Source organism: Ochotona princeps, chromosome 13 (genome assembly GCF_030435755.1).
Source record: "Ochotona princeps isolate mOchPri1 chromosome 13, mOchPri1.hap1, whole genome shotgun sequence".
Lineage (NCBI taxonomy): Eukaryota > Metazoa > Chordata > Mammalia > Lagomorpha > Ochotonidae > Ochotona > Ochotona princeps.
The window spans coordinates 37,876,595-37,889,561 of NC_080844.1; the positions used below are offsets into that span (position 1 = coordinate 37,876,595).

At 45.3% G+C, this 12,967-nt stretch overlaps 1 pseudogene; it reads left to right on the forward strand.

The window, feature by feature from the left end:
* The first annotated feature begins 3,798 nt into the window (after positions 1-3,798).
* Positions 3,799-4,192, forward strand: LOC101533403 (small ribosomal subunit protein eS12-like; annotated as a pseudogene).
* The last annotated feature ends 8,775 nt before the right edge of the window (positions 4,193-12,967 follow it).

Here is a 12,967-nt window from a genome sequence, read left to right on the forward strand (position 1 = left end):
AAGCAATCTATCTCACCTTCTGATGCACTCCCTCTTGTGGCCACAGTCACCTCGCAGACCCTACACAGTGCCCTGCCCACACTTAGGAAAATATTAGGTACAGCAGGAAGTTCGTGGAGACCAGGAAGCAGCACCTGTCCGATAGATGGGGCTTCTGAGTCTCCAAAGGGTTTTTCCAACCTAGCGGCCCCAGCCCCAGTCCCACCTCCACCACTGGTGGGAGCTGTTGTTACTGTTCTCCTGCAAGGGTCTGGAGGCAGAAAAAGGGCGGAGCCACTCTCAGAAGGGGACTGTTAGCCTGAAGCGGGTTGAGGTGGATGTAACAAATCCTGACACACTCTGCAGCCTTTCAAGGAGTTTCATGCTCTTATTAAGTTCCTCACCAACCCATTGAACAATGAAGCAGATGATGATATAAAACCGAGATGCAGCAGATTAGCACTCCCAAGAACTGAGTTGAGGCAAGAACCTAGATTTATCGCCTCATGTTCCCTATATGCTGTTGGAGTTCTCTTTTGAGATCCTGACCAGTCATGAAAGCATCACAGCGTACCACAAAATACCTTCAGACTAGAGTGTGCTCCAGGATCTTGAAACAAACATTTCATTAAGTTGTGTTTATCCTCAGACATATAAAAACTTTGCAAAGGGTATTCAGGCAAAATCGACCTAATACACTTCTAGAACTAAACATTTGTATCAGCTGGTCCTCCTTCCACAAATCTCCCTTCAGATTGCTCTATCTCAGGGCCAATGCGATGCCTCAACTGGCTAACCCCCGACCTCTAAACACCAGCATCCCATACGGGCACCAGTTTGTGACCCAGCGGCCCCACTTCCCATCCAGCTCCCTGCTTGTGGCCTGGGAAAGCAGTAGAGGACGGCCCAAAGCATTGGGACCCTGCAGCTGCCTGAGAAACCTGGAAGAAGCTCCTGGCGCCTGGCTTTGGATTGGCTCAGCTCCAGCCATTGCAGCCATTTGGGGAGTAAACCAGTGTATTGAAGATCTTTCTGTCTCTCCTTCTCTCTGTTAATCTGCCTTTCCAATGAAAATAAATAAACATTAGGGGAAATTGCCCAGTCTCCTACCATATAAAAAAGAGAGCCAGCCTCCACGAATTCCTTTTCAGAGTATGGTGCATTGCTCCTGGGTGTCAAACAAGGAAGCATTTAAAGTCCTGTTGTCATGAGAACAGCCTCAATCAAGGCACCATAAAGCAACACCTCCATTGCTACCAGATGGCTTTCTATTTTTCCATTCCAAAATGTATTTCAGGGGAATCATGCCATGAGAAACGGGGTGTTTGGGACTCTAGCATGTTTCAACTCAGATATACTGTAGCACAGTATATGTGACAATTATTTACATTTCCATACCCCAGTCACTGTCAAAGATTGCGTCACTCCTGCAGGAATACTCCCTGAATAAAGCAATCAGAACAGAAACACCTGTGCGGGATTGTGACAGCAGCTCACATCAGCTGGTGACAACTTCATGACACTTTACCTTTCCTAGGACCAAAACCCTAAAATACTCAGTGATCGCATATGCCTATATGGAGAAAAGTGTTGCGAAACACTTAGGATTTCTGCATTTTGCGTGTATATAATTAATAACCCAATTTTAGAATGTAAGCTCGATTTGGTGCTAATATAGCAAATTGAGTTTCTTTGACCAACCCTTCGATTATGGACAGGTTAACTAAAATAGAAAATAAGCTATCTTGACAAGGAATGGGTTAAGCCACAAGTCTGGAACCTCATCTGGGCCTCCCATGTGAGGCCAGGGACCCAAGCACTTCAGCTGTTTTCACAGCTGCAGAAACAGGGACCGGATCAGAAGTGCAACAGATGACACTCAACGCAGCCATTTACAGAACAAACCAGCAGATGGAAGATACCTCTGTGTGTATGTGTGTCTTTCGCTCTTTCTGGAAAAAAGAAAGAGAAAAAGAAAGAAAAAGAAAGAAAGAGATGCACATGTGCATATAAATGCACCTGCCTTTATTTCAAATAAACAGTATTTAAAAAAAAACATTTATTTTTTATTTTTATTAGAAAGTCAGATATACAGAGAGGAGGAGAGACAGATGGAAAATCTTCCATCCACTGATTCACTCCCCAAGTGAGCCACAATGGCCAGAGCTGCGCTGATCCAAAGCCAGGGGCCTAGAGCATCATCTGGGTCTCCCACACGGGTGCAGGGTCCCAAGGCTTTAGGCCGTCCTCAACTGCTTTCCCAGGCCACAAGCAGAGAGCTGGATGGGAAGCGGGGCTACCGGGATTAGAACCGGCGCCCATATGAGATCCCAGCATGAGAACTTTAGCTGCGAGGCTATCACACCAGGCCCATAATCTTTCTTACAAAGAAAGTTACACCTTTTCCACCTCCTCACTAACATTTGCTACTGTCTTCATTATAACAGTAGTGACGTGATATCTCTTTCTTTTTTTCTTAAAGATTTACTTCTTTTTATTGGAAAGTCAGATTTACAGAGTAAAGGAGAGACAGATCTTCCATCCGCTGGTTCCTTCCCCAAATGGCTGCAGCAGCAGGAGCTGAGCTGATCCAAAGCCAGAAGATTCTTCCAGGTCTCCCATGTGAGCGCAGAGTTCTGAGGCTTTGGGCTGTCCTTGACTGCTTTCCCAGACCACAAGCAGAGAGCTGGATGGGAAGTGGGGCTGCTGGGACATGAACCGGTGCCCATATGGGTTCCCAGTGTTTGCAAGGGGAGGTTTAGCCATTTCAACCAACATGCTGGACCCTTTTCCAAATCTAAGCTTACCATATATCAGTATATAAAATTTTAAAATTAGCAATGTTAGCAAAGAACTAGAAACCACATAAAAGACCTGGCAAATAGGCATGAAAAAGCAGAGGCAAATAGGAATTCTAGAACTGAAATTATACGATAACTAAAAATAAATATTTGGTAGACAAGTCATATGCGTAAGTTCTTCAGAACATTTCATGGAAATGCTATGCATGAATTTTATTAGAGAGAAACTATGGATAGATTTAATTTTTTGCACCAAAAAATCTTGTCTTTTAATTCCATTTTTCTATGTCTGAAATCCTCTCCTACATAAGCAGAAAGTTAGCTAAGTGAAAAACTGATTAGAAAGAATACCTAGAATGAAGCACATAGAGGAAAAAGACAGGAAAACATGTAAAGAAAGTGAGAGGAGTGTTAAAGAGTAAGACATGGAGAACATTTCATGTAGTTCTTACTGTATCTCACAAAGCTGAGGGAGGCAAAAGCAGTAATCAAACTTACAATGAACTAGAACTCCCAAACTGATGAAAGACAGCAAATCGTGGAGTTAGGAATTCTTACAAATCCCAGCAGAACTATATTGAGGGATTGTTATTTCCAAGTGAGTACTAGCAGAATATTGTAGTATAGGTAACTTATAAACCAGGAGATGACATTAAGGTGTGATATCATTATAGGGTAAGAAATACACAGTCATCGCCTCTTCCTGGTCCTGACAGAGCTTCTAAATCCCCTGACCTAACAACGCACCTGTTGAAGGGTCCCTAGAGAGCCCTGAGATGAACGGGCTGTATGCCTTAGACAACACACCTTGATTAGAAGGTTGGAACTTTCTACCTCCCCCCAACCCCAACCTCTGAGGAGTAGGGAGGGGCTAAATGTTGAGTGACAAATTAATCATGCTCAAGTGATGAGACTTTCACAAAATGTCATAAGCCAGCTCTGTTCTTCCTGCAGCCGAGCCACGTGGAGGCAAGGCCCCAGTGCGTCTAAGATCTGGCTTCACTTGTAACCCACCGCCATGGCCCAGGAAGGCATTGCTGTTGGCACTCGAATGGGCGTGAACACTGCTTTATGGGAGGTGCCGAAGGCCACTCTCATCCATGATGGCCTCTTGTGTGGCATCGTTGGAGCCACCAAAGCCTGAGACAAGCAGCAGGCCTACCTGTGTGTACTTGTGCCCAACTGTGACGAGCCCATGTTGCCAGGTTGGTGGAGCCCTGTGTGCTGAACACCAGATCAACCTCATTAAGGCTGACAATAAGGAACTTGTGGAATGGGTAGGCCTCTGTAAAACTGACCGAGAGGGGAACCCCCATAAACTGATCGGCTGAAGTTGTGTAGTTGTGAAGGACTATGGCAAAGAGTCTCAAGCCAGAAATGTCATTAAGGAATACTCCAAATGCAAGAAATGAACAAATAAAAAATTTGTATCAGAAAAAAATATCATAAGCCACAAACCACAGGATTTGGAAACTTTCTTGGCCAGTGAGTGTATCCACCTGCTGGGAGTGAGGCAGGCCTCAGCTCTACAACCACAGAAATACCCTTCTGGGCCTTGCCCCAAGTACATCTTCCTCTGGAAGCTCATTCATCTCCGTGATAGCATCCTTTTGAATAGTGGGTACGATGCTTCCCTGTGCTCCATGAGTCCTCTGGGAAGTGCTGAGGCTGAGGAAGGGCTGCTGAGACTTCAGACAGAGAATGCTTTGGCTTTGCATTTGAAGGTCCTGCAGCTTTGTGGGACCCTGCACAGACACCTGGTTGACATGCAAGAAGCCAGGCCATCCATCTTAGGAGCTGAGAGCAAGCCCAAGCTAACAGAAAGTGTCAATGAATTGTAATATGCAATATGTAAGACCAGCAATATGTAATATATGTTCAATCCATAGCAAAATAAGAATGGAGGAAAAGGGGAACTAGAACAGGCAGAAAAAGCAAAACAGTAAAATGGCAGATTTAAACCCAAAGACATAAACAATCATATTAGCTAATGAACAGGATCTCATTATTGACATGTATGTAAGCAATTAACATCATAATGCCATCATTAATATACAACACAATATTAAGAAGTTCCTGGAAGGGATGGGCCTTCATGCAATAAGACGCCACTTGGTGGGAAGGCACTATGATGCAATGCGTTAAGCCATTTTGGAGCACACACATCCCATCATCAGAGTGCCAGTCCAAGTCCTGGCTCCTCCACTTCCAATCCAGCATTTGTCTATAACAGCAACAAATAACCAAAAATATCAGACACCTAGGAATTAATACAACTGATATAAGACCTTGTAGAAAACAATGAATGCTACTGAGAAATACTGAATATGTAATCAAAGCTATTAGTACATGGATGGAAAGACTGATGCTTTAAAGATATCATTCTTCCCAAAATGATGTGTAAATTTGATCAATTTCCAGTAGGGAACCTTACAGGAGTTGTCCTCTGAGAAGTGGACCTGCCCACCACAAAGGCTATGTAATGACAGCCATGCATACAAGTTTGGTGGATTTCCAATAATAGGGAGAGTAACTGACCAATGGGCTCTGAGATTCATCACCAAGTTTGTGCTAGGATCACACCATGTGGGCTGCTACAAGCCAATGCCTGAGTGGATTTAGGATTCCAGGACTAAAGCTAACTTGTTCTTGGGACACCACAGGACCCTTCTGATGGCTAACTCTGGTTCTAGGAATCCTCCTAACAGCCTTATCAAAATTTTGACTGCAAGTAACCTAGGACACTTCCAGCCTGTCGTCTCTTCTCTTAGAGTCAGACTTGCATCATTAGCCAGCTCCCCTGACACTTGCTGTCTCTCACATAGGCATCTTCCTGAATAAAATCTGATTATCAAAACTTACTACTATCTTAATGTCTGCCACTTGGTGCCAGCACAATAGCAAGGATACTTAACAAGAAGCTGGGGGAATAAGCTCTCTTTATTACCAAGATCTATTACAAAAGCTCAGTAATTAAGATGGTGTTATTTTGACACAGTAAGGGACAAAAAGACTATTTAGCTATGCAAATGAATGGACACACACACCACTGAACAAATGTGGCTCTACAAACGAATGAAAAGGGAACAATATTTTTTAAATATATAAAGCTATACTATTTGAATCTGTACAGCAGAAAGAATGCAACACTTCACATAGAAATGAATTCCGGGAGGGTATTGTTTGGCATGGTGAGAGTCCCTAGGTTCGAGTCCTGGTTCCATCCCCACTTCGAGTTTCCTACCAGGGCAGTAGGTAGTTGGGTCTCTACCACCCATATAGGAGACCTGGATGAAGTTGTAGATCTTAGCTTTGGCGTGGTACAACCTCAACCTTTGTGGGCGTTTGGAAGAGTGAACCCACAGATGGGAGTGCCCTTTCAGTTTCTCTCACTCTCTGCTTTGCCATTCAAATTTAGAAAATAGGAAAATTAAATCCAGGTATCTTGTAGACTCAAGTGTAAAGGAAAGCATGAGACTTCTAGCAGGTGGGGTTCTGTCCTCATGGCTGCAGTACACAGTGAATTTCTGTATCAGGACATAGAAAGCACTAACGAGAAGGAAAATATGACCATTCACATTCTACTAGAGTAAGAACTTCTAGCTTGCCAAAAACCACCACTTAAGGCAGGCACGAGTTATAGCAGCATCCTGTATCAGAGGGTTTGAGTTGTATATCCATCTTAGTGTTTCATTCCGGCTTCCTAATGCAGACCCTGTGAACAGGAAGGGATGGCTCAAGCCACTGGGTTCCAGCCACCTACAAGGGTTTGAGTTTCTACCTGCTGTCTTCGCATGACCCAGGCCTGGCTGTTGCTGGCATTGGGTGTGTGAAGGAATGCTGGAATCAGCAGATGGAAGCTCTCTGTATCAACCAGTATATATCTGTAATTCATCTACTGCTCTATCCATATCTGTTGGCCTTTCAAAGGTTAGATAGACCATTTAAAGATTGGGAGAAGTTATTTGCAATGCATATAACTAATAATGGACTCATACCCAAATATCAAAAGAGCTCCTATAACACAACAAGAAATGATAGGAAAAGTTTCCAATAGGAAAATGTCTCAAGTCTACAGCGATTCACAGTCCTATTCATGATCAGAGAAAAGCAAATTACAACTACAGTGAGAGCTTACCAAAGACCTTCCAGAATGTACCCAAAGCTCCCAGACACTGAGTGACATACAAGGACTATACGAAGCTGTTGTTCTTTGGCTGATGAATCCCAGGATGGGGGGCTATGGGCTCTGCTGTTATGGGTAGGAACATAATCCTGGAACAGTCATCTTGAGAATTGTTAACACCGTTTAATATACCTGAAGAGAGACACGATCTAGAGTTCAGTCATTCTACTTCTACCTGAAAGCAAAATGTACATTGATAGCAATGTGATTCATTACAGAACCAAACTGGGAATAATCTACACATCCGAGATCAAGCCAGATTTTCATCTCAACAGAATATTTAAGCAACTTATTTTATAAAGAAAAGAAATTCGGGGTGGGTGTTTGGGCTGAGCAGTTAGAACATTGCTTGGGACACCAATACTCCATGTTAAATGGTCTGGGTTCAAGTTGCAGCTCCACTCCAGCTGGTTTCCTGCCAATGCACACTGTACAAGGCAGTAGGTGCTGGTCCAAGTAGTTGGGTTCCTGCTGTCCACAGAGGAGACCTGATTCCTAGCAGTGAGCTGACCCAGCCCCAGGAGTTGCAAGCATTTGAGTCGTGAACCACAGAGCTTGGGACCCCAATCTCTCTCCCTCCTTCATTCAAATAAAAACTTTAAAAGAAAATAGATTCTCGTCAGACCCTGGCTGTGCAGGTGCAGTTTCCAGGGCTTCTGCTGGACCAATCTCAGGGAATACACAGCATCTGTATCAACCTTCAGGGAGCCCCGATGCACAAAGCCACTAGGACTCACCCTCATGGTGTTGCCCGATCCTCCTCACTTTCCAAAGGACCCATGTCTAAACACTGTGGGTAGATTAAGTTTCTGGCCTCCTCTGCCTCTCAGCAATGCCGTGTTCAATTTCAACACACACACAAAAAAAGCCTTCAGAGACATTTAAACTGTATCCAAAACAGCATTGATTAACAGCAAAATGGATCCATAGATGGCGATGATTGCATACAATGGACAACCCTATTGCAGTGAGAATATACAGCAGTGATCCACAGACAGATAGGCATGTATTTCTCAAACATGGTGTTGAAACACACACACAACATAGGAACATTCCATTCACAAAAATTCAAAACTAAACAAAAGTAACTCTGGTTTAGGGCTCAATTTTAGGGGAGAAAGTGTGCTTACCGTAAAAGTCAGGACAGAATATCCTCTGGGATTGAGAGGAGGGTGTGAGTGGGAAGGACCGTGAGGTCGAGTTTTCAGGGTACCAACAAAGAAAGAGAAGTACATGTGTTTGCTTTTCAAATATTTTGGACCTGTGAGAGTTTGCTTGCTGCATTGTTCTCAACATATGCCATATTTCAGAATAAATTAACTTGACTTGGCTAATTGGCTTGGCAATGAGCAGTGGCTTTGTCACCTAGAATATTTTATGGACAGATTCCGTGGTTTAAACGAAAAGATATTTAAAACTTGTTTTTAGACAAAGTATTTCATCAAAAAAATTATGCTGATAGAGGTAAGTTGGAAGATGGGTTTGGATTTTTCCCAGCTCTTCTTCTGCCTAGCAGTTTGGAGAAGAACCTCTTATAAAGGACTAAGAAGAAAGTTAATAATCATTTGTTAGATCTCGGTACACTTGATAGTCTTTTTGATAGACTTCCCAGAAATCACGAACATGAATTATTCCAATGACTGGGCTGTGACTCCTTTGCAAGTCAATGGTTTCTAATTATTTTCCTTCAGCAAACTAAAGGAGAATTTAAATCATTAATGGATAGAATATTTCAAATGCTTTTGATGGCTTGTCATTGTGTATTTAGCATGCAATTCATAAACCATCCAAAGAATTATGACAGTATTAAACATGCTCCACTTCTATTGGCTCATTTATTTCTCAGTGCTCACTTCTATACAAACAATAAATATGAAGAGAGATGAGCTGGATCCTGTCACGTCTTAGCAATATGTAATATTCAACCATGGGTGGATGAATCAGTTAGCTGGAAACAGCTTCTCTTCTTATTAAAGACGGCATATCTCATTAAAAATTTTTATATTGATTATTTACAAACTTTTTAAAAGCATTCATGTTGTGTGCTGATCATGTATATGCATGTATATGCATTCAGATTGCCAATATAGCTCAATCACTTTTTTTTTTTTAGCCTAACAACTTCAACAGGTAAATAGTTTCTTCTCTTGATAAGAAAAGTTAGAGACAGCCAGCCCACACAGGTGGGGTAGCTTCTTGCCATCCTCAGAGACTGGAACTCTACTGGGCCCTGCCCCACCACGTGACTGCATATCTGCTAAATCACTTATGTACATGGATTTTGAATAAAAGATTGATTTACGTATTTGAAAGGCAGAATTACAGAGAGGGAGGGAGAAGCAGAGAGAGAGAGAGATGGGGGTGGGGAGAGCTTTCATTTACTCCCCACAGAGCCTCCTTGGCCCTCAGGGGCTGGGCTGGGCTGAAGCCGTGGGCCTGGAGTGTAAGCACAAGAGCCATCTTCTGCCTGCCCTGTCCCAGGGGGCCGAACCGTCAAAAGCGGAGCAGCCTGGACTTAAACCAGCAGTCTTATGGGATGCTGATGTTATAGGCAGTGACTTAAGTGACTGAGCCATAACGCTGACCCCCACACGTGGGTATTATTTGTATAGGTAAATCTACTCATCAATGTATTAATGGTTTATTGCCAGAGAAGGAATTTCAAATTACTTTCGCTTCATTTTCTGTACTTTGTTATGTTGAATTTTTGAAAATAGTTTTTTTTTTCATTTAAGGGGATTTATATAGAATTGTGTAATGGAGACTATCATATCCAGATGTTAGGATACAATTCAGTATACATCTCTACTTCCAGACGAAAATGGACTCCCAATGAAATTGTTAACTATATCTTGACAATAGGATGTTGGACTCTCTGTCATTGTCCATGCCCTCAATGATGGACATATGATTGTATATGAAGAACTATACTACAGTAATGATATAGGGGAACTCAGTGAGGGGAGAGGGAATTGGGGAGGGTATAAGGGAAATTCCATGATCTATGGAAATGTATCATAACATGATAACAATAAAAAGAAGTAAAATTTTAAAAAAATAGTTGTCCATTCATTTATTTTAGAGGTTGAATAACAGAGAGATAAAGAGAGGAATGTCTTCCTTTCAGTGGTCCAAATGGCTGCAGCAACCAAGACTAGGACAGACTGAAGCCAGGAGCCCGAAACCATGTGAATCTCCCACCTGGCTGGCAGGGACCCAAGTGCATGGGCCGTCATCCACTGCTCCCTGATTCATCAGCAGGGACCTGGATTCGAAGCAGAGTAGCCAGGATTCAGGCCAACACCCCAATACGAAAAGTGCGTGTCCTGCAATCAACTACACCAGCAAAGAGTGGGCAGTGAATACTGGGCAAATGGAGACTCTAAGCTGGTCTGCGTCAGCCAGTGGAGTCTGGAGAGATTGCATTGTGATTGGAGTGACAAGATCAGCAGCAATACGGAACTGTTGAACTATCAAAACCACTTGAGCAGGACCTTCGGAGCATGCCCCACTTCAGGCCTTCAGGCCCCCTGGGATGGTTGGGAGGCTGGGTGTGGCTTCTCCCCTTATCTCTCCCCTTCCCCCAAATACAGGAAGGAAAAAACAGAATGTGAAAACAATGGTCTCATACACTTTCCTCTAGTCCTTGACCCTTTGCACCGTAATCAAATATGTAAAAATGATCAAAAATGAAATTTATACAATTAAAAAAAAGTGGGTGTCCTGGGCAGTGTTTAACATGCTGCAGCCACACCACTCACCTCTTCAATTTTTCTTTTTATAATAAACACATTCATTCAACAATAGCGTTGCAGATATTCTCATAAGTTACAAAGAGGTAAACTGAGAAGAAGACAAAAAAAGAGAGAGACTTCAGAGCCAACAGATCTAGTTTAAAACAAAGGGGCTTAGCCTTGTTAAAATCACTTCTATAAAACCCTGCAATAGACACACAGCCAGGCCAAGCCAACATCCCCAGACTGCTCACTGTACACCCCAAACGCCTTCTCCTCCGGGGGTGCCTCCTACCTCCCCCAACTTAGGGACTCAGGCCCACAGAGAATGCGTCACCTGCCTGCCCATGACCACTGTGGCCCAGGACTGCACTCCTAAATCTAGCTGAGCCTCCAAGGCCCTTGACCTTGGAGGACAGAAGCAAGAAGGCAGGCCCAGCTTGGCCCCATGACCTGAGCACCAGGAACCTGCACCTTCGCTTCCTCCTCCCAGAGAGGCTGGTGGGATCCCCAAGTGAGGCAGGCAAGCAACCTGGCCCAGCTAGCTCAGCGCTCTATACCATAGCAGGGCACACTGTCCTGTGTCACGGGTCATTCTGCAGCTGTTGGCTGGCTATGGACCAGAGATGAGGCTGTACCAACTCCATCAGAAACCAAAAGGTCCCCACAGGGGGCTGGGCCTGCCCAAGCAGTGCCACTCAGTGGAGTAAAGAGAGGAATGACAGCCCAGCCCACCTTGCTGGGCACCTCCACGGACTCCCCAGCCTACTCAGACACGAATCAGCAGAAGCGACCCTTGACTCGATACCAGCGCCACCAGGCAGCTCACACAGGGACGTGCTTGCCACAGCAGGGCCAAGCACCTCTCGCACCTCTCTGCATGGGCTCCCTTGTGCACAGGCACAACCCCCGCCCCCAGCAAGGGCATAACTCGGGTGTGTTCGCGTGGGTTAGACTACTCCTGTACTTGATGGTTCCTATCTGATTCTGAGTCCTTCCATGCAGAACACGGTCTTGCTCAGGAATGCCCAGATGTCCAGCCCAGGGTGGCCCAGGTCTGAACTGTGCAGGAGCCCCAGGCAGCAGGGAGGCCCACACTCTCCGCTATCATCGGGCTGGGCTTCCCTGGTCTCCCTCCTGGCTTCTTGCCACACAGGCGATGCCAGTCCCTGGCACTTGGAGCTGCAGCTGAGCTGCCAAGCCCCTCACAGTCACGGCAGAGCCTGGCCTGGCCTGGCCTGCAGATTGGCGCCACCGCGTGGTGGAGAGTGGGATTGGTGTGCTCCGTTCATCCCGCTCCTGCCCAGAACTGCACCTGAGCAGGTGAAGCTTCCCAGGGCACTTGCTGGGCTCCCTGCCCTGGGTGCAGGAGGACAACAACTTCAGGCAAAATGCCCACCACACAGAATCATCAGCTCTGCTTCCAGCCGTTCCTCAAGTCGGTTTGCCCCCTTCCCTTTCTAAACAACCTGGTGATCCAAGATTTGGCTCCTGGAACCAATCAAATCCCTGTGGAAACCCACAAGTCTTGAAAGATGAAGTAGAAGGAGAGACAAAGAGAGGCCACGAAAGGGCAGAGAGAACCAAAGACCCGAGGCTGGAGGGGGGTGTTTCCTGGCCTCTCAACGGCCAGCTTGGCCTTGGCCTTGAGCTCTGTTCCCAGACAGGAAAGCACCGCGGCAGGTGCCTGTGGGTGTCTCCCTTGCACATGCTACTGAACTTCCCAGCCGCTCTGAGATCCATGCACCCTGTCAGGAACCGCAGAGACAGAGACGTCTTCGCCAAACTGCTCCAGCCCCACGGGAGCTACTTGGACCACCCACACAGATGCGCTTCATTTCGCTGCCAAGAGGAAGAAAGCAAAGAACATAGGATGGGATCCTCTATAGAAAGGAAAAGCAGGACCTTGGGAGGTCGCACGGCTCGCCCCGCGCCACCTGCTGGTCAACATGGGTCTCCCAGCCTGGGTCCTAACCCTAGCCACAGCTCAGGCAAGAGGGGCTGTGGATTAAGTTCCTTGGTCAGCCGTTTGTGACTCACCCATTCTAAACGGCTGGCCTGGAAGCGGACCCCTGTTGGCTCATTAGGCCAAATCCTTTCCACCCGGGTCATGTGGGTTCCTTAATTCTAAATGACAGAAATGGATTCCAGAAAGAAAAATTCTGATGTGCTTAGAGAATGAGAAGCTCCAAGAATTGAAGAAAAAGCCCAAGACTTGGGTCCCTGGAAAGAAGGACAGATTATGCGGATCCTAGGAGCACTCTCTG